A 22,399-nucleotide genomic window follows, 5' to 3' on the forward strand; every position below is an offset into this window, starting at 1 on the left:
ATATAAGAAACTATCAGCCTCGATTGCCGTAATGAAACTAACCTTTACCTAGGTTTCAGCCCAAATAATTGAAGAAGGCTAGGTAAAGGTTGGTTTCATTATCGCATTCGAAGCTGATAGTTTCTTATATATCTTTCTCAGTACCTGAAAGAATACAGTCTGGAACCGCGCGATCGCTACGGTCGCTGGTTCGAATCCTGCCTTGGGAATGGATGTGTGTGATGTCCTTAGGTTGGTTCGATTTAAGTAGTTCTAAGTTCTAGGGGGCTGATGACCTCAGAAGTTAAGTCCCATAGTGCTCAGAGCAATTTGAACCATTTGGAAGCTTCTTACTGAAATGTGGATGAAAGTTTTGGCTTTTTCTGCAACTAACCATCAAGTCAGCGTTACTTTCTGTAGGGTTAGAACCATTCCATCTTGTATGTACAGGCTTGACATTAATAAAACTGACAAACTGCAGGGATGGATTCGTGACTGGAAATGGAAGAATAAAGGTTCTATGAACATGTGTCCGGAAATGCATCATTGCCAATCTAGATGGTTCTGACTAATGAAAGTTCCTAGGATCATGCGGCGGATGTTCCTTTGCGGTGCAGGCTGTGTGATTGACGTAAGCAGCAGAATAGTCCGGTATGCACGTCGGGAACACGCCGAGATGATGTATGGCCAAGTAGATGGAACGGTCGAAAGGGAGCAGCGCTATACCAAGACAAGTACCCTCGCAGACACCAATTTTGTGTGATCTTGGGTCTTCTCAGACAGACGAAAGTTCAGGGAGGTGGGACACTGTGCATGCACGAGATTTGGAGGCCCGGGTTCTGCAGGATACGACTATTGAGATTAACTCTACTACAAACTCCAGGCAAGTGGCCCGCCATCATAGTGTACGCGAAAGTACAATTATGCGTATCCTGCATGACAGGAATGTGTGAACGCGTGCATTGCATTCCATGGAGGCCACGTTGAACATCTGTCGAGACGTTGACGCGATGCAGCTCTGTGCTGGAACAATTTGTTGTCGTCGGACGCACACCGATTATTTCAGAACACGAGTTCAAAGGACCTTTTTTCCTCCATTTCCAGTGAGGAATTCGTCCATGCAGTTTGCAGTTTTATTTATGTTCGTCCTTTATTATTGGTTTTTCGCTCTTATTAGGCCACAGTGCTAGTACTCGTGTAACGCCGCCATCAAGCGGTGACGCAGGCAGGAAGAAAAATTAGCAAGTACAAGATCTCTGAGGACCTCACAGAAAAAGTCGCAGGAACGTTGGGTCACACACATTTTTATATGCTTTTAACCTTTCTTCGTGAGTTAAGCACGTGAGACTTTCGTGGGTTCTAGGAATGGATGATAAGAATTGTGCGCAAAATTCGTTTTATTGAAATCATGTTGGAATAAATTGAACAGTTTAGCGATGAAGAACATAATTTCGTAATGAAGTTGGTAAATACTCTCAAGTGTTTGTTCACCAACATATTCACAAATCAGTTTCGTACTGTTACGAATTTCGACAGTGCAATGATCATCATCAGAATTACGAAGGCGTGCTGAAAAATAATGCCTGCGGATTCTGCATGTGAAAATTCTTAAAGATTTTGAAATAAAACAAGCATTACTTGCGTTCTAGGTCTTTATTTTTCAAAGTTTACGTATTTAATTCTCAACACCGTCACCTTGGCAACGAACACATTTTTTCCAAACGAGAGACCAGTTTGTGGACACCGTCACTGTAGAATGTTTGACTTTGTTGACGGAGCCACTACCTCATCCCTGCCTGAACCGATTCATCATTCGCAAAATTAAGTCCTCAGAGGCGTATTTAAGTTTTGGAAACAGATGAAAATCGTATGCGGCCAAGGTGGGACTGTATGGAACATGAACGACGACAATGAACCCAAGACGTCGCAGCGCACGTGGGTGTGTGGTTTGTGTTTGTCATGCTGAAGGAGAGGGTGCTCTGTGTGTCGATTAACTCATCGAATACGTACTTTCAGTTTTCTGAGGGTCTCTCACGCCACAATCCGGAGCCCTCTAGCGTCAGAGGGCTGCAGCCTGCGTCAGCATAGCGTGAACGTCGAACGAGACATGTGTTACATCAACCGTTATTGAAAAGACACTAAAAGATCCGGAGGCATTACTCTTCAGCTCTCCCTCGTAGTTTTCAAGCCCGGGGGAAACTCCTAACGGTATAAATTTTATTAATGATACTATCAGTAAATATAAACTTTAGGAAATGTAGAAGCATACAGACTTTATTGAGACCCTTTCCGCTACCGAATACACAAAGGAATTAGAGGAAATGACGCAGAGCCTTAAGCTGAATGAGTGGACGTCGATTTGAACCGCCGATCACCGAATACGAAACTGCTGTCTCACGACTGCGTCACAGTATTTTCACTTCCTTACTTAAAAAGCTTATTAGGGTGCAGTTTGTAACTGAAGTAAAGAAGCTATGATGCTGCATGAATTTCGATCTCTCCACTACATTTACGACGCAGGGAAGACACAGGTGACACTGGTTCTTTGCTGTATGTTTCTTTTTTACCCCAAAGTTCCGTTACGTAATTCTCAGAACAGCTGTGGCGATTATTTAACTAGATCAGAATTTATTTTCAGGAAGATTTAAATCAATTTGGGGATAACTATACCACTTCGTCATTTCTTAAGAACCGTAATGGACAACGAAAATTATTGCCGTTGATAAAACACGTTTCACCCAAGTGCGTTTATGCTTATTCAGCTGGACAAAAGTGTCAGAGCAAAACGTTACATCACATGTTCTTTAATAATCCTAAAATACTGATTAAGAACAAAACAAAACAGCAGAACAATGAACTGTGAAAATCTGAAAAGAAGATAACAATAATAATGAAACTATCTAGTCCAATGAGAGGCAATTATACAAGAGCCAGAATAACCATCAGATACAAAAGCTGAAAAGCCTGAGAAAGAGGCCACAATACAGTTCTGGAGACATCTCTAGGAATCTGAAAAAGACTACAACAGAGCTAAGTACAGCAGATGGAGATAATACCTGAAATAATCGAAAAATGTTTTAAGAATTCAAGAATTGGACACTCCTGGCAACGAACAACTGACCAGCCTGCATGTGCATATGGCCATCAATGTGTATCACAGTGCTGCAGACAGCAAACACCACTGAATGGCCAATACCTGAAAAACATATTTAATACAGAAGCACGCAGCTGTAACAGTGATACCTGCTAAAATATTGTTCAAGCTGCCAAGCGGCAACATAGCTAACAGAAATCAAGATTTTCTAGATGAAAACGACAGCATGACAATAGAACAAACGGGTAACAACACCTACGTATGATGGTACCAAACTTCCGTACGCAAGAGGGCACGGAGATGGTCTTAACAATGTGCTTTAACAATGTAAATGATTACGTGGCGTTTCTCCTATTTGGCCGAGAGAGAGAGAGAGAGAGAGAAATAGAAGCGCCTGAGCGTGGGGTGTTCCATTATCAGCAGTATAAGCTCTCGTGCTGAGCTTGTCCTAATGATCCACTGTTAAATTTATTATTTTACAACGATTTTTTTATCTTTCTATAGTGTCACTAAGAATAATAGATTCATTTCAGGCACAGTACAGCTTTCTCGTCACAACCAACGTCACAGTAAAATTTTGCTGTCAGTGTCTTCACATTAAAACTTTGAGACTTGGCGCACCGCTCGGACACATCGTCATACTTTTCTTTTATGTTACGTGTTTTATGTCTGGCCTGCTCCAACTTGGCCCGACTTCCACCTAAGTATTGTTTTTTCAGTACGTTCATCTCCATAGAAACTTTTACTGGAATACTAACGCATGTAGATAGTGCCCTCTATGCAATTACTAAACTCTTCGTACATCCATATTTAAAGTGGATGAAGGTGGGACACAGTTGGTATAATTTTTATTAAAAATGAAAATCCTCCAGCTGTACTTAAGATTTTATATTTATTGCGTCAACGCCATCTTCAGGCCCGTACACTTTGATGAAAGCAATTGTGTGTGGCTCAGTCTAGCAGTCAGCGGTGAGACCAACATGTGCTCCACATGGATGGTGGGCAGTAACCAGTGTACAAGTTATACAAATTATATAAATGGCGGCCCTGTATTACACTGACTTGTGGACGGGCGCCACGCAAGTCTTGGTTTGAAAGGATTGCTCTCACCAGTCTCTGTAGCACATCATGAAATTGCGGCTTAACTGCTGAGGTGACTGTTTTGTAGATCAACGATGTGTACAATATCGTGAGGTTAAAAAAACGAACACTGTAAAAAGTGCGTACATTGTCTTCCCATGTAAAAGTGTTGGTTTTTCGACTCACACTGGATCCGCAATAGATGGCCAACAGTTATTTAATCAAATGTACAGAAACGTCCCTTTACTTTTCCTCCGTTAAATGAATATACACAAAGCCATTTTTCTTCACGGCCTTCCTGTTATTTCAATTAAACAAGATCCTCTGACGTGGTTTACGAGGTGCATTCAAGTTCTAAGGCCTCCAATATTTTTTCTCCGGACTGGAAAGAGATAGAAACATGCACATTGTTTTAAAATGAGGCCGCGTTCATTGTCAATACGTCCCAGAGATGGCAGCACCGTACGGCAGATGGAATTTTACCGCCAGCGGCGAGAATGAGAACTGTTTTAAATACTTAAATTGGCGACGTTTTCCTTACTTGAACAGCGTGCAATCATTCGTTTTCTGAATTTGCGTGTTGTGTTAACCAACTGAAATTCATCGACAGTTGAAGGAGACATGTGGTGATGGAGCTATGGATGTGTCGAAAGTGCATTCGTGGGTGCGACAGTTTAATGAAGGCAGAACATGGTGTGACAACAAACTGAAACAACCTCGGGCTCGCACAAGCCGGTCTGACGACATGATCGAGAAAGTGGAGAGAATTGTTTTGGGGGATCGCCGAATGACTGTTGAACAGATCGCCTCCAGAGTTGGCATTTCTGTGGGTTCTGTGCACACAATCCTGCATGACGACCTGAAAATGCGAAAAGTGTCATCCAGGTGGGTGCCACGAATGCTGACGGACGACTACATGGCTGCCCGTGTGGCATGTTGCCAAACAATGTTGACGCGCAACGACAGCATGAATGGGACTTTCTTTTCGTTGGTTGTGACAATGGATGAGACGTGGATGCCATTTTTCAATCCAGAAACAAAGCGCCAGGCAGCTCAATGGAAGCACACAGATTCACCGCCACCAAAAAATTTTCAGGTAACCGCCAGTGCTGAAAAAATGATGGTGTCCATGTTCTGGGACAGCGAGGGCGTAATCCTTACCCATTGCGTTCAAAAGGGCACTACGGTAACAGGTGCATCCTACGAAAATGTTTTGAAGAACAAATTCCTTCCTGCACTGCAACAAAAACGTCCGGGAAGGGCTGCGCGTGTGCTGTTTCACAAAGACAAGGCACCCGCACATCGAGCTAACGTTACGCAACAGTTTCTTCGTGATAACAACTTTGAAGTGATTCCTCATGCTCCCTACTCACCTGACCTGGCTCCTAGTGACTTTTGGCTTTTTCCAACAATGAAAGACACTCTCCGTGGCCGCACATTCACCAGCCGTGCTGCTATTGCCTCAGCGATTTTCCAGTGGTCAAAACAGACTCCTAAAGAAGCCTTCGCCGCTGCCATGGAATCATGGCGTCAGCGTTGTGAAAAATGTGTACGTCTGTAGGGCGATTATGTCGAGAAGTAACGCCAGTTTCATCGATGTCGGGTGAGTAGTTAATTAGAAAAAAAAAATCGGAGGCCTTAGAACTTGAATGCACCTCGTACTGCGTCCTGGTGTAATGAAACATACTTTTTTCATTGGCATTTTGTCTATAATAGAACTCAGAATGTGTTGTCAACTTGAACGGGAATGCTTGCACGATATTTAAATCGAGGAACTCACGCCAAATAATAGTACGATGTTCAGGAAAGTGCTGGAACTAATGGAAACGAGTAAGACACGTGTCATCCTCCCGATACAGTTACCTTTGCTTTGTCGTCCCCTACCCGCCATCTAGAGCATAGTTAATTCCTTTTGCAATATGTCTCCCGAATTATTGGAGTTCGGTTGAGACTGGCTGGAAATATAAATTTAATCATAATTTGACTCACGTTGACATGACGAGAATGTATTGGTTACTAGAATCCGGTTCGATAGTCTCTTTTCATCTGTAACGGTACTAAACAATAAAACACCAACACCAAACAGTACCTCACTCATCATAATCACCTACTGATAGCGGTTAAATTTCGAGATCTTGGTACGTTCCAAAGAATGCCGATAAACTGGAAACCTAAATTTAGCTCGCCACTGTCTGTCGAGAATTAAGACCAACAATGCCATAGAAGTTCCAGCTTCCTTTCCCATCATTAAATGCTTTTGTTTGTGACGGCAACCCCTGTCGTGTAGAGAGCAGTGATTAAAAGCAGCGTAGGGTAGCTTTAGTTACAAGAAGATGTCAGTAAGGCAGGAAATAGTTCACGTGCGAGGACTCATAGTGTGGAAGACCAGACACATTGTACATCCCTGTCTTCAGCACATTATATTTGTATCTAGTTTACATAGTATCATTGACTGTCTTCTTGTTGTAGTTACGTAAATAAACTCTCTGATAAGAGACTGTCTATTGTATCTCGTTACGACGGCGACATGTTCTGGTGCCGAAACCCGTGAACTGGAAGCTCGAGTGCTGTCAATGGACGATACACTGCCGCCTTCTTGCCACTGATGGGGGACGGAGTTGTGCAACAGTAAAGAGATATGATACAATTGCGCACTGTAGAGTAGGCGGAGTGATACTGTCCACTAGTCTTGTGGTCGAGAAGCAAATGATCACGGCCCTCAGAGCCTGCTTTTGCCGTTAGAAAAACACTGTGAAGTGTCTTGTCTAGCCATAACAGATCATTACCGTAACTCTCTATATGAGTTTGACTCTCGTGCTAGCATAGCTGGACAGCAGAGATGTGCTACAAGTAGTCAATCTTTGCATACTTGAATGATCGATCAATCACATCGGCGATCGAGGACCCTGTAGATCATGCGCCGACCTCACAATGGCATACTTGAAACAGTGGAATATTTTGACAGCGCTCGTAACGTGTTATTTGGAAACCAAGAACGAGGATGCCTCTTGAAGAGTTACAAGATTTGAGAAGAAGACGATCTCGTCAGATAAGTGTTACCAAGCGTCTAGTATGGTGATTGAAGGATTTTCAGATGACAGGAATATCGCAAGGAACACTAGGAGGAAGAGTTGTCACTTCCCCCACAGCTTGACAACAATTTACATAATCATCCCTCAGACGTTAGTATAACACCGACTTAGTTCTTTACGATGAGTGTCTTCAGAAGGCGAAGCACTCAAGTATCAAGGCCCAAAAGGGTATCGAAAGTTGTTTTCTTCTATCGCGACATCGTATATCACTGTTCCAGTCTAGTCTGTCGTTCAGATCCCTATGACAGTTAAACTACCACCTACCTCGTCCACATTTTGGGAATAGTTTGAAAGCTGTATCGATGGGAATGCTTCCTCGTATAGCATCAACAAACACGTGAAGAGGATATCTCACAGGTGAGCCCCGAAAACTAGCCGATGGCACAGCAATGATTGCTTCTGCTTGCGAGGAGACTACGCAGAATCGTCAGGCAAGGTGTGGACCCCGCAACGGCATAATACAAGCCCACTTACACTGTTTAGAAGAACTGCGACCCATTCGAACTGAACGTCCTGAAACCTTTGGTGGGAAACTCATAGAAATGCAATAAACACATACAAGCTCGGAAATACTCGTACTTGGGTGAGGGTGTAAATGTCTATGGCAAGGTTCTCATGCCAAACATTTTGCGCCCCTTCCCCGCAGACATTTTCCGGCGTTGGATAATCAAGAGGGAGAAACTTTCCGTAGGAGACGTACTAAGTTTAATGCAGTTTATAGGGGAAGAAGTTGACGGTGCACTCACTGCGCAAGAGATACGTAAGGACATGTCATTCAAGAGCACATATTTTCCTTTCGGCACATTAACCCCTGCAGAAGCCGGTCTCAACATAAACTCCAAGCAAAGTCGTTCAGAACAAAAGACCTTGAAATCTTATTGCATATTTTGCGACCTTAGCGATAACTGGGCACAAGACTGCGAGACGGTAAGGGTTATTCCAAAGCGCCTGAAGATACTAAGATCGAGTAAACGGTGTTTTCTTTGCCTTGATCAAGGCCACACACTCAAATACCGTTCGAAGAAAGGAAGAGCCGCCCATTCTTACTGCAGAGCGAGTCGTCACCGATAAATCTCTTTCGATTCCAACCAACCTAAGCTATCCCGCAAATAGTCTGATTCTCTAAGCTTCCCCGTAAATAGTTCAGAGAGCGATGTTGTCACAGGACGCACAACTTTCATGCATCTTCAGACAGCATGCGTGTTTGTTATAGGACCACAGTCGAAAGCCGACTCAAAAGCTATATTTTTGCTGCAGGCACCTACTCCACTATCATTTGCCGAATGCTGATTGATAATCTAAACCTGCAGGTTTTTGAAACTCGGCCCAGGTGTTTTAGCTAAACACGCAACCGTCAATCTCATTAATTTAGCTGGTGAAGTCGCAAATGATAATAGCTTCTGGGGCTTAGAATCAGTCGGAATCAGCACCTATCAAGAACGACTAACGAGTGAGAAAGAGTCAACGGTATTAAAAGAGTTTCATGCAATGTACATGGTCGCGGACTACTGTGCGTAGTTCGTCTCCATCTAAAATCCGTTCTATTTAGCAATTTTCACCCATATGGGGGATGGTTTCCCATATCGGCCCCACGGGATTATTATTGTTATTATTATTATTATTATTATTATTATTATTATTATTATTGTCATGTCATCAGCAAATCCGATATGGTGCATCTTCCTACCACTGAAATAGATGTCCATTGTTCGATTCAATATATCTGTCACATAAAGCTGGGTTTATAATTACGTGACATTGCTGCTAGTAGACATATTTCTCACTTTTTCTTAGGCAGTTCCTGCCTGTTACTCCATCATAGGAATTTATGTGCGCAGCATTGTTGCAATACAGACGTTAAAATTATCCGATTTCTGTAATTTCATTTCGATACCAGATCGTTCTAATCGGATGCAGCCAGTCAGGCTTAATGTGGATATCCGAATACGACTCTCATCATTTGATAGACTGGGTAAATCACATTCTTAATCGGACGGTTGAATCTAGATCACTTATTTATGAAAGGACCTGAATTCTTAAACACTGTGGAAAATAATAATACAATGTGCTTATTACTAACATGTTATTTAAATATAAATATATGAACGAACGAGATAACAGTTTATTTGCAGGAGCAGAGCCCCTTCCTTCATAGCAAACCAGTGCGAGATTGGTTTCAGGGCCAAGAGAGGATAAAGCTGTTGCCATTTGTTCCATGATCACCGAACGTCAACCAGATAGAGAATATGTGGGCAGAGGTAACAAGGCCATTGCCATGTGGACCTACAAATGCAAGTGACCTTTGGACGAATATAGAAAACGTATGGTGGGAAGTAAACCATCACGCTACACTGTCGACGTCTTGATGAAATCAATGCCCCTACGCCTTCGAGAAATCTTCCGTAATGATCGTGGGTGGGTTGGTTATTAAGAGTATACTCGTCCATAAAACCCATGTGGACAATTATCTGATAGTCGGTCAAGCTTTGCTTTGTCGCAGTTCTTTAGATACAAGTCCATTTGCTTTCAGTCTCCTCCTTACAATTCTTGCAATGCAAAGTAATTGAAAAATCTCACCCACTCACGCCAACTGAGGAATTGACTGGTGCATGTGTTGTTCAACACACAGTAGTTCTCACCCTCACTGGAATCAATGACTGTGTGTGTGTGTGTGTGTTTTCGTGTTCACGCACAAGCTGAATCAATAGTATTAACTTTAGAGAGACAACCAACAATAAATATTGCATCAAATATGACTAAAGTATTTTAATGCGATGGGAAGTGACAAACTGAATTTTTACCCAACCCACGCCCTGCATATTACGTTAAGTAAGATGTATTAACTCCATAGTATCGTTAGCAGAGACAGTGCGCTCGTGTGTCGAGGCTCGCAACAAGGGCAGCGATTAGCAGTGCCCAATGCCACCGCGAATTGTTTATGTTGGCTGAGCGTGGACACTGCAGCAGACGCTACGCCATAAACAGAAAGAAATCACCTTGGCTCTGTCTGCAGTGAGCGGATATCACTGCCTGCGTGTTCTTATAGTAACCAACGTGAGACTCTTCTCACAGGTGCCATGGAACAATTGCAACGGGTATCATGTCATTAGTCATCAGAATATTAACCAGTGTTGAAATGTCCACTCTATTTGAATCCCAAGAAAATAGGAACCTTCTCACAAAGGAAGGTGAGGTGATACCAAAATTTATCCAGCATACAAAAATTAACTGCAGGGCTTTCATGTATGCAGGACTAGCACACAAGGAAATATTATGTCTTTGAAGCGTATATTTCATTTCCTCTTCTCATATTAACGCCCTTGTTGTAGTATGAAGTGAGAAAATAAACACGAAAAACTAAAGTTCCTGAGAAGCATATCAGTCATTTCCTCTTCTCATATCATAACTTTTATTTTAGTATGAAGTAAAATAATAAACAGTTTAAGGTTGTGAAGCATAATATGACACCAGATTCTTATCGTAGGCGCTATCGGAAACGCAAAAAGCATGGATCTGTCCATTCTTTTGTCCAACAGTCTGTCTCCCGCTAGGAGATTCTTATTTAAGGACTTGTGGGCATCAAGTTCTTCAGCAGAACAAGCCGTATGTTATTGTGCTAATTACGGTATGGGAAAAATGCAACAAAGACGATTTCCCCTAAAGCAGTGGGGAAATTTGCAAATGTCTGTATTCAGCAATGACTGCCAGCTGCCACAACACTTCACAGAATCCATGCGGCAGGCAACACAACTGAGCGTGCACTTCAGACTTCTTTCAGTAAGACGTCAGGAGATGGATGGAAACGTCAAATTAACGTCGCTTTCCGAGTCGAATTCAATCCAGAATGAGGTGTTATTAAGGTAGTTGAGCGTTCTAGCAATTACACTTTTGTAATCCACATATGAGTATTCCGATAGCCAAAAGAACCCGTTAGTGTGAAACTGTCGGGAACTGCATTAATATCAAACTGCAAGAACTTGAGACAATACGTGGACTCTTCTCTTCGCTGGGTGACCTATTACTGTTATTTAGCATTGTCTCCGTCCTAGACGTAATGCAAATGGAACTTCAGAGGCGCTTTCCGCTATTCTTGACAAACATCAGCAACTTGTAATCACTGTGAGTTACAACTGCGTGATGATACGGCTCAGGTTGTCAGTAGTTGCGGTCGTGTTATGCTGTCAAACTGCTTACAGTAACGTTAATGGTGTCCCACACAATTTCGCGCTGACTACCTACTTAAGTAAAGATAGTGTTTTGGCGTCGTCGCTTCTCTTTATTTGGCCTCAGCTTGAGTAATCCGATTTAAAGAACATAGTATTCCATTCGCGGGCTGCTAATGATACAGTATGACTACAGAGATCATCGTGCGGCTATTACATTAATTCTGCAATGAATTGCTTAACAAATATTACCCTCAGCTATGCAGCTGGAATGACTCTTTAGACAGGTACTCTACGTTTCACTTGGTTAAGGAATCAGTTCAATGCAATCCTGCCTCTACTGTTCGTAAATACTTGTATACTTCATAAATAGTTCAAATGGCTCTGAGCACTATGGGACTTAACTTCTGAGGTCATCAGTCCACTATAACTTAGAACTACTTAAACCTAGCTAACCTTATGACATCAGACACATCCATGCCTGAGACAGGATTCGTACCTGCGATCGTAGCGGTCGCGCGGTTCCAGACTAGCGCCTAAAAGCGCTCGGCCACCCACCCCGGCCGGCATACTTGTATACTGACCATTCGTTATTTGACTAAATATGAACTACAATCTGATTTGCATATATAGGACATGGGTTAGCGCCGGCACAAAGCAATGAAAGTGTTGGATGCCGTTGAAGTCCCGATACGCTGATGGCAAGACAAATGTTCGCAAATCACCTCTACTGCCTCAAAAAACAATTACATCTTAAATATAGAAGGACCGACGTCCATACGGTCACAGCGCGTTGAAATACAGCTAAGACGGTAGATGAATATTTGTGACCGACTGGGCTTCGAACCTGGATCTCCTACTTACTAGACAGACATGCTGATCACTGCACTATTTTTTTTAAAAAAAGTTTGAGTAGACAGCACCAGGTAGGCGGAGGCAAAGAGGGCAGGGGTCGAAGATCCGAGGCCTGGCCTCAATGCCTCCCCCATACCTGTCACTGAGCAGCTGCATTATTCCCATGTATTCCATGTTTGCACTCATATATACCTTTAAATTGTGGAACAAAATTGAGGTAGTAATTAAGGTAAAATAAATTACAGATTGCCGCCTCCAATGGCGTGCGTTCCTTGTAGAACATAACTTATACTAGTGAAAAGTGTGACGGAAAAATACATAACACACATTTATTCAGAAAAATATTCACAGTTTAAGTTATTATGCACTGGATGCATTTGAGGTCTGTAAGGAAGCCATCTATTTTTCAACAAATGAAAAAAATTTCGGAGCCGGAGGAGTTTTGCCAAATTAGAACAGTTCGGATTTTAGAACCAATGTAAAAGAATATTCCAGGACTAAAAAAAGTGAAAGAATAGTATTCTGCTTCTAATCAATAAAACTGTCCACCTCTTTGTAGCTCACATAAAGCAATAGATAAAAAAATTTAAACCATTCCTTGTATTTGTTATTCTTCTTCAGCTTAAAATGTTCTTCTGCTATATAGAACATATACTCTTGTAAGTTTTGCTTGTTACGACGTATAACACAAACTGTCCCAGAGGCCACGAATAACTGTTATTCTTTGCGGATGGATAACATTTCCAGTTGGGTTGTAAAGCTTCAGTGATCGGTATATGACTTTATGCGGTACTGTTGTTAAGTGCTAATTTCTTCCTAGTCCAGTTCCAAATTCTGATTCTATTTTCATATAAGAACGTGTGCGCTACAGTTTCTACAAGCCGACATTTGTCGCAGTATGGAGATGGTCTCAATTTGATTTTCCATAATCGTTCCGCTGTGGGTATTGCTTCATATACAACGTCGCACCAAACGGCACTGACTCTAGTCGGTATAACTTTATTGTTGATATTTTTCCAGACATTCCTCCAGTTTTTTGTAGGTTAATTTACTGGAATTGGTTTGTGAAGACGATGTCTGGTAATATAATGATAAACGGTTCTAGTGTTGGTTTATGCTGGTGGAAGTCTTATACAGCTCCAATCGCCATAGTACTTTCGGACATAATCTAGGCTGGCGTGCTATATTAACAGGAGCGTTCCTATCCCCAGGATCTAACGAGAAGAACAGAAGTTTCGTGATGCCCGTCTTAGTGGCATGTATTAGTTTAAAAGCACGTCTTTAATTCCAAGTCCTCCGTTTTGCATCTGCAAAGTCGTCGTGTGGACGACTACTTTGAAGATATTTTGTTTCCCCACATACGAAGAGGCTACAGCTAATATTTTATGTGCAGTGACCTGTGGTATCGGTAAGACTGCTGCGACATTTTGCTAAGTATGTATGTATTTATAAAGTGAACTTTCTGCAGTCGGTCTAACGGTCGCATATCATGGTCCTTCAACAAGGTTCCGATGACATTAAGTTTCCGCTCCCAGTTGTTCGTGGCCATGCGCTTGGGATTCGCCCTTAACCACAATCCGAGTTGGAGACTCTCTTCAGTTACGTCTAACCAGTGCGCACCTATTGCACTATTGTAAGAACCGAGATGCAGTATTTTGGATTTAAAATTTTGTAAACTTGTGGTAAGAACTTATGAGGCCAAGCTGCTTAGGTCATCTGTCCCTACGCTTACACACTACTTAATCTAATTTATGCCACGGACAATACACACACACATGCCAGAGGGAGGACTCGAACCTCTGACGGTGGGAACTGTCGGGATACAGCAGCCAACCTCTCTTCAGCACCTGTCTACACACGCGGTACCCCCAGCCCCCCCCCCAACCCCACCCCCACCCCCCACCCGGCCATTATTCCCCTCGCTCGCGGCCACACTGTATTCCCGCTAGGGTTCGGACGATGTTGTGCGTCTAGCACTGAAAATTTTCGATGACCCGTCTACACCCAAATAATTATACAGGATGTTGAGGAGGAATAGTAAATATTGTAGGAGGTGGTGGTATAGACAAATTGCAGAAAAAATGCCATATAACCTCCTGTATATGTGTGGTGCCTGTTCTTTCGGGAATGTCCGAAAGAACAGACACACACACACGGACACACACACACACACACACACACACACACACACACACACACACACACACATACATTTATATCTTAAGTGCTATTCGGAAAATGTTTGGCTACTCAGTGATAGTGCCGGACTGGAGCTGCATCAACCTACTCATTTCACAAGATATAGTTGTAATTTTCTGAACAATTCCTGTTTAATAAGTGATAGCGACAGTGTCTCTCATCGTTTACTTTGTCGGAAACCTGCTTCTAGAGAGAAGCAGGTTTCCTAGCCTATACTATAGCAATGAGTGATTGCTCACACTCTTGATACCTCACTGGACGTGCTACTGTAACTGTAGCCAAAGATTCAAATCCCGCTGGAAAAGTATGTTTCAAGTCAGATGGTTTTGCTCCTCCCGTACTGTCATTGAAAACGATCACAACGAAATTAAGTATAGGTATCCTATCAAACCCTTGGGTTCATACTGTGGTGCCGTGAAGATGAAAAAAGTAGTTTTTCACAATTATCAGATAACAGATGGAATTTGTCAGCTTCCACTAATTATGATTGCATTATTAACTGTTGATTCACAGGCGCTTTACTGCCGCTTATTGTAACTGTTATTTGAATGTTAGAGCTGGAAGAATAGACACATCAAATTTTCGCCATATGTAATATTCGAATTCACTCTAAGTCTTCATGTTTCGAACAAAGGCAGAATATCCGTCAGGAAAGCTGACAACAAAAAGCCAGGCCATGCCTGTCTTCTGGTGGATGTGCCAATGACAGTTATCTCAATAACAATATTGTACAGCAAATATACATTGCTAACTCAACCACTGGAGAAGCTCCAAAACTGTGAATCGCGTCTTGTGAATACGCTTTCAAGGTTTCGGTGCGATTAAGTCAGTAAAACACAAATCATTGCCGCAGTTATTAATTTATGACATTTAGTTTGCATTCAGTGCATCGATGTATTACAAGTAATTGCACTTTAGCCCCTAAACCTAGTTACAGAAATGCGAATAAGACTCATTGACATATAATGAGGAACTTGCGGCCCTCGCCACCCGCAACTTTGAAACGAAGCTGTAGTCACTTCCGAGGTCACTCACAGAACACATCAGCTGGTATCTTTCCTGGCGGTATATCTGAAACTTGGCAACAGCGCAGAATATGTTTGGCATCTCTGTGACCGACGAGTTACTTCCTTGATGGCACAGAACTATCCTGCTAAATTCACTTGATATTATCGTGTCATTTCAATTTAATACTGAGTGATTTTCGCTTGAGATGTGACATAAGGATATCAGTTAATCCTTTTGAGTCCACGAAAGTCGTTCCACATGGGAAATACAACTACTGTCGCCTCTTATGTTGCGGTTTATCTGCCATAGCGCTTACTGTGTCAATAAGTAAGGGTAAAAACACCGTGCCTATTCGCTAGCTCCTAGGTAATGCCGGCACGGTAGCTCAGCGTGTTCGGTCAGAGAGCTGATTGGCCTCTGTAATAAAAAAACTGAGTGGAAGGATCAACAAAAAAAAACGAACTTGACCGGATGTCATGTGACGTCCGCAACGACCAAACACATCGATCAAAAAAAAGGTAACGTGCTTGCCTGTCAGGTGCGTGCTGCCTCTGTTCGCCTTTCGAGCCTCGGCGAAAGCTAGATTTTTAATTTTTTTGTAGCAGAGCTACAAGCAGGCAGATACAAATTCAATGAGGGAATCGTAAGACAACGCTCTAGCAAATTTCGTCTTGTTTCTTTTTGTAACCCTTAGTGTCAAAGCGAAAACTTTGAGGTACTGTCAAATTCATACTGCCACGTTTTTGTTTTCTGCCGACATATTTGTTGTTGTTGTGAATACATAATTTTATCCATGAGTTGCAACTTTTTCATAATACTTGCGAAGCAAATCATGTGAAGCAACACTTCACCAACTTGTTGGGAAGGTGGAAAAAGCACTACCCTTTCTGGATGCTCTCTGTATCTTCCGGGATGTCGAGTAATACGACCTTCGAGTAAATGGTTAATTCCCGGCGGGGTCAGGGATTTTCTCTGCCTCGTGATGACTGGGTGTTGTGTGATGTCCTTAGTTAGAATTAAGTAGTTCTAAGTTCGGGACTGATGACTATAGATGTTGAATCCCATAGTGCTCAGAGCCATTTGAATCATTTTTTGAGTAAATGGTTAGAGATGGAGAACCTAGTGGTGAATGAACTCATAGATGAGCTGAATGCGGGAGACTACTCTTGAATAGAATAAGTAGACGATCTATTCACAGTAAGACTTAGAAACTTTGCTAGTACTGTTAAACCTATGTGCACTGAACATTGTGAAAAAGTATTTAAAGACGAGCCCCACGAAAATTGGTGTAGTATTATTTATGGAGAAGCATGTCCAGCACACATACTGAAAAATTATGTATCTCGATGAAACTTTAGAGAGGGTTGTAGTGTATCTAGAGGTAGCCCTGGATGGAAAACTATTATGAACACCTCACATAAAGAATGTTTTCCACTGCGAAAGATAATATTATAAGCACTAGGAGCTGCTGTAGGGTAAACTGAGGTCTAAACCCAGTACGTACTGGATATACATCCCTGCAGAAAGACCAATGATAATTTATTGGCCTATAATACAACAAAGTCGAACAGAAGGTGGCTGCTAGGGAGTCTGGCAAATTGCAGACTGGCCTGCTTTCACAAACAGATGGAATTAGCAGCTCTTGGAATGGATATTATGCTAGACATGCCCGCCTTACATCTGTGGCTTAAAATGGAGGCAGCGGCAGCGACATAAAGGCTAAAAATTGGAAATAACTGGATATAGTTAGAATATACGGAATCCCAAATCAGTAAGGCGATGGCTGGGGAAATGCCGACTAACTACACAATAAATTCTAGCTGTTTCAATAAACGTTGCCACGTAACAGTTGGAAGCTGGGAGCAGTGGAAAAACGAACCACAACACCGTGCAAGAGACATAATATAGTGGTTTACTGACAGGTCGAAAACAGATGAAAGTACCAGGTCTGGTGTACTGCCTAGAATCTCTTTAGGGATGATGGCCACAGTATTACACGTTTTTTTTCTGTCAGCATGTGCACGGAGGAAAATTAGAGTAGACCCTACAAAAATCGTAGAGTCTACTTTTATTCAGACAGCCAAGCAGCTCTGAAATCTCTATCAGCCTCTGCAACTAGATCGTAGGTCGTTGCTGAATGCCATGAAGCATTTTCTTTCGGACATGTCCGAAAGAACAGACACCACACATATATCCATATACAGGGTGTTTCAGGAGGAATAGTATATATTTTAGCACGTGGTAGTACAGACGAAAAAAAATTCCATATAAATGCATCCACTTTTTATTGAGTACAGAGATACAGCTGTTAGTACGAAACGCTAACAAAGTCAAAGCAAAGGCAAATGAAGACATTCAAAGTTGATTTTCAAAAATTCACCAACCAACTTCAATGCACATTTGACTTCTCTTTGCGTTCTTTTATGAGGGCTGCACTGTTCATAACCCGAACGATCAAATCGGCTCTTGGGTTTACTTTTTATTTGTAGACTTCGCTTTTAACCATCCCATCAGGCAAAAATCCAAAGCGATAAGGTCCGAGGACCTTGAAGGCCAAGAAAACTGCCCATATCTACAGATTCACCTTCCGGGAAATGCTAGGTTTGGATAATGTGACCTGACGACTAGAATGTGCAGGAGACCCGTCATGCTGGAGCAGCATAAGCATTCTTGTAGCCAAATCAACCTGCATCTCGGTTCTTACAATAGTGCAACAGGTGCGCACTGGTTAGATGTAACTGAAAAGAGATTCCAACTCGGCTTGAGGTTAAGGGCGAATCCCAAGCGCATGGCCACGAACAATTGGGAGCGGAAACTTAATGTCATCGGAACCTTGTTGAAAGACCACGACATGCGATTATTAGACCGACTGCAGAAAGTTCACTTTATAAATACATACATACTTAGCAAAATATATCATGTCGCAGCAGTCTTACCGATACTGCAGGTCCCTGCACATAAAATATTAGCTGTAGCCTCTTGGTATGTGTGGAAACAAAATGTATTTGCAGAGGCAAAACGGAGGACTTGGAATTAAAGACGTGCTTTTAAACTAATACATGCCACTAAAAAAGGCATCACGAAACTTCTGTTCCTCTCGTTAGATCCTGGGGATAGGAACGCTCCTGTTAATGTAGTATGCTAGCCTAGATTACGTCCGAAAGTACTATGGCGATTGGAGCTGTATAAGACATCCACCAGCACAAACCAACACTAGAACCGTCTATGATTATATTACCAGAAATCGTCTTCACAAACCAATTCCGGTAAATTAACCTACAAAAAACTGGAGGAACGTCTGGAAAAATATCAACAATAAAATTCTACCAGAGTCAGTGGTGTATGGTGCGACGATGTAAACGAAACCATACCCTCAGCGGAACGATTATGGAAAATCAAATTGAGATCATCTCCATACTGCGACGAATGTCGGCTTGTAGAAACTGTAGCGCACATCATCTTATTTGAAAATAGAATCAGAATTTGGAACTGGACTAGGAAGAAATTAGCACTTACAACAGAACCTCAGAAAGTCATATACCGATCACTGAAGCGTTACAACCCGACTGGAAATGTTACCCGTCCGCAAAGAATAAAAGTTATTCGTGGCTTCTGGGACAGTTTGTGTTTTACGTCGCAACAAACAGAACTTAGAACTTAGAAGAGTACATGTTTTACATTGCAGAAGAACATTTTACGCTGAAGCAGAATAACAAATATGAGAAATAGTTTCAAATTTTTTTTATCTATTGCTTTATGTGGGCTACGAAGAGGTGGACAGTTTTTATTATTAGAAGCAGAATACTATTCTTTCACTTTTTTAATTCGTGGAAAATTCTTCTACGTTGGTTCTAAAATCCGAACTGTTCAAATTTCGCAAAACTCCTCCGGCTCCGAAATTTTTTTCATTTGTTGAAAAATATATGGCTTTCTCACAGACCTCATATCCATCCAGCGCAAATAACTTAAATTGTGAATATATTTCTAAATAAATGTTTGTTATGTATTTTCACTGGTATAAGTTATGTTCTACAAGGAACGCACGCCATTGGAGGCGGCAATCTGTAATTTATTTTACCTTAATTACTAGCTCAATTTTGTTCCACAATTTAAAGGTATATGGGTGCAAACATGGAATACATGGGAATAATGCAGCTGCTCAGTGACAGGTATGGGGGAGGCATTGAGGCCAGGCCTCGGATCTTCGACCCCTGCCCTCTTTGCCTCCGCCTACCTGGTGCTGAAAGTCTTCTCAAACTTTAAAAAAAAAATAATAGTGCAGTGATCAGCATGTCTGTCTAGTAAGCAGCAGATCCAGGTTCGAAACCCAGTCGGTCACAAATATTCATCTACCGTCTTAACTGTATTTCAACGCGCTGTGGCAGTGTGGACGTCGGCCCTTCGATATTTAAGATGCAATTATTTTTTGAAGCAGTAGAGGTGATTTGCGAACATTTGTCTTGCCATCAGTGTATCGGGACTTCAACGGCATCCAACCCTTAGTCATTGCTTTGTGCCGGCGCTAACCCATGTCATACATATGTGAATCAGATTGTAGTTCATATTTAGTCAAATAACGAATGGTCAGTATACAAGTATGCCTGCCGGCGTTGGTGGCCGAGCTGTTCTAGGCGCTTCAGTCTGGAACCGCGCGACCGCTACGGTCGCAGGTTCGAATCCTGCCTCGGACATGTATGTGTGTGATGTCCTTAGGTTAGTTAGGTTTAAGTAGTTCTAAGTTCTAGGGGACTGATGTCCTCAGATGTTAAGTCCCATAGTGCTCAGAACCATTTGAACCATTACTCAAGCTGAGGCCAAATAAAGAGAAGGGACGACGCCAAACACTATCTTTACTTAAGTAGGTAGTCAGCGCGAAATTGTGTGGGACACCATTAACGTTACTGTAAGCAGTTTGACAACATAACACCACCGCAACTACTGACAACCTGAGCCATATCATCACGCAGTTGTAACTCGCAGTGATTACAAGTTGCTGATGTTTGTCAAGAATAGCGAAAAGAGCCTCTGAAGTTCCATTTGCATTACGTCTAGGACGGAGAGAATCCTAAATAACAGTAATAGGTCACCCAGCGAAGAGAAGAGTCCACGTATTGTCTCAAGTTCTTGCAGTTTGATATTAATGCCGTTCCCGATAGTTTCACACTAACGGGTTCTTTTGGCTATCGGAATATTCATATGTGAATTACAAAAGTGTAATTGCTAGAACGCTCAATTCTGGATTGAATACGACTCGGAAAGCGACGTTAATTTAACGTTTCCATCCATCTCCTGACATCTTACTGAATGAAGTCTGAAGTGCACGCACAGTTGTGTTGCCTGCCGCATGGATTCTGTGAAGTGTTGTGGCAGCTGGCAGTCATTGCTGAATACAGACATTTGCAAATATCCCCACTGCTTTAGGGGAAATCGTCTTTGTTGCATTTTTTCCATACCGTAATTAGCACAATAACATAAGGCTTGTTCTGCTGTAGAACTTGATGCCCACCGGTCCTTAAATAAGAATCTCCTAGCGGGAGACAGACTGTTGGACAAAAGAATGGACAGATCCCTGCTTTTTGCGTTTCCGATAGCGCCTACGATAAGAATCTGGTGTCATATTATGCTTCACAACCTTAAACTGTTTATTTTTTTACATCATACTAAAATAAAAGTTATGATATGAGAAGAGGAAATGACTGATATGCTTCTCAGGAACTTTAGTTTTTCGTGTTTATTTTCTCACTTCACACTAAAACAAGGGCGTGAATATGAGAAGAGGAAAGGAAATATACGCTTCAAAGACATAATATTTCCTTGTGTGCTACTACTGCATACATGAAAGCCCTGCAGTTAATTTTTGTATGTTGGATAAATTTTCGTATCACCTCACCTTCCTTTGTGAGAAGGTTCCTATTTTCTTGGGATTCAAATAGAGTGGACATTTCATCACTGGTTAATATTCTGATGACTAATGACATGATACCCGTTGCAATTGCTCCATGGCACCTGTGAGTAGAGTCTCACGTTGGTTACTATAAGAACACGCAGGCAGTGATATCCGCTCACTGCAGACAGAGCCAAGGTGATTTCTTTCTGCTTATGGCGTAGCGTCTGCTGCAGTGTCTACGCTCAGCCAACATAAACAAATCGCGGCGGCATTGGGCACTGCTAATCGCTGCACTTGTCGCGAGCCTCGAAACACGAGCGCACTGTCTCTGCTAACGATACTATGGAGTGAATACATCTTACTTAACGTAATATGCAGGGCGTGGGTTGGGTAAAAATTCAGTTTGTCACTTCCCATCGCATTAAAATACTTTAGTCATATTTGATGCAATATTTATTGTTAGTTGTCTCTCTAATGTTAATACTATTGATTCAGCTTGTGCGTGAACACGAAAACACACACACACACACACACACACACGCACACACACACACACAGTCACTGATTCCAGTGAGGGTGACAACTACAGTGTGTTGAACAACACATGCACCAGTCAATTCCTCAGTTGGCGTCGAGTGGGTGAGATTTTTCAATTACCTTGCATTGCAAGAATTGTAAGGTGGAGACTAAAAGCAAATGGACTTGTATCTAAAGACCTGCGACAAAGCAAAGCTTGACCGACTATCAGATAATTGTCCACATGGGTTTTGTGGACGAGTATACTTTTAGTAACCAACCCACCCACGATCATTACGTAAGATTTCTCGAAGGCGTAGGGGCATTGATTTCATCAAGACGTCGACAGTGTAGCGTGATGGTTTACTTCCCACCATACGTTTTCTATATTCGTCCAAAGGTCGCTTGCACTTGTAGGTCCACATGGCAATGGCCTTGTTACCTCTGCCCACATATTCTCTATCTGGTTGACGTTCGGTGATCGTGGAACAAACGGCAACAGCTTTATCCTCTCTTGGCCCTGAAA

General features: G+C 42.1%; 1 protein-coding gene across 1 annotated transcript in view; it reads right to left on the reverse strand.

Annotated features, from left to right (window-relative positions):
* The window catches only part of LOC126172840 (uncharacterized), a 131,028-nt gene that overhangs the window by 101,391 nt on the left and 7,238 nt on the right, over positions 1-22,399 (reverse strand). The gene's annotated exons all lie outside the window — the stretch shown is intronic.

Source organism: Schistocerca cancellata, chromosome 1 (genome assembly GCF_023864275.1).
Source record: "Schistocerca cancellata isolate TAMUIC-IGC-003103 chromosome 1, iqSchCanc2.1, whole genome shotgun sequence".
Classification (NCBI taxonomy): domain Eukaryota; kingdom Metazoa; phylum Arthropoda; class Insecta; order Orthoptera; family Acrididae; genus Schistocerca; species Schistocerca cancellata.